Consider the following 492-nt stretch of genomic DNA (forward strand, 5'->3'; position numbering starts at 1 on the left):
TTTTCAATGCTTATCTGATGTATTTCATGCTTGTTGTGCACATTTTCAACTTTGCTTGCTTGTTAACATTATTTGTGTATCAAAATGAAAATGAAAAATTATTATCTGAGAATTATAAATGGAAATATCATAAGTTTAAAGTAACAAAAGATTACCTAAAAGTGTAGGAAGTGCCTTTATTGTTAACCTTAATTCCCACAGCTCTATAGTGGCTTCTGGGTCATCAAGTAGCACGTCACTTAGCTGGGGCTGGGGACTGTCCTTGCCCTCATGGGCTATGTTCCCCGCAGCAGCACCTCCACAGGGTCTTCTGAGGGTGCCGATCCTGCCTGCCTTGTTCTGGAAGGTGTTCTTGACCCTGACCTTATTTCAAGACTCTCCCTAGATTGTTTGATTGCTTACTGTGAATGTCAGGTATAGTAGTATTTTCTCAAGCTGCAATTTTGTATTATTTATTTATCATACTACTGTGATAGCTATATACAATCAATA

At 38.0% G+C, this 492-nt stretch overlaps 1 long non-coding RNA gene across 1 annotated transcript in view; it reads left to right on the plus strand.

The window, feature by feature from the left end:
* The window catches only part of LOC119588335, a 1,979-nt gene extending 1,727 nt beyond the window's left edge, over positions 1-252 (plus strand). The window contains exon 3 of the long non-coding RNA XR_005230070.1: positions 202-252. This is a non-coding gene — a long non-coding RNA (uncharacterized LOC119588335). The remainder of the gene's footprint in view (positions 1-201) is intronic.
* Positions 253-492: the final 240 nt, after the last annotated feature.

The sequence above is a fragment of the Penaeus monodon genome, chromosome 23 (assembly GCF_015228065.2).
Source record: "Penaeus monodon isolate SGIC_2016 chromosome 23, NSTDA_Pmon_1, whole genome shotgun sequence".
Taxonomy (NCBI): Eukaryota; Metazoa; Arthropoda; class Malacostraca; order Decapoda; family Penaeidae; genus Penaeus; species Penaeus monodon.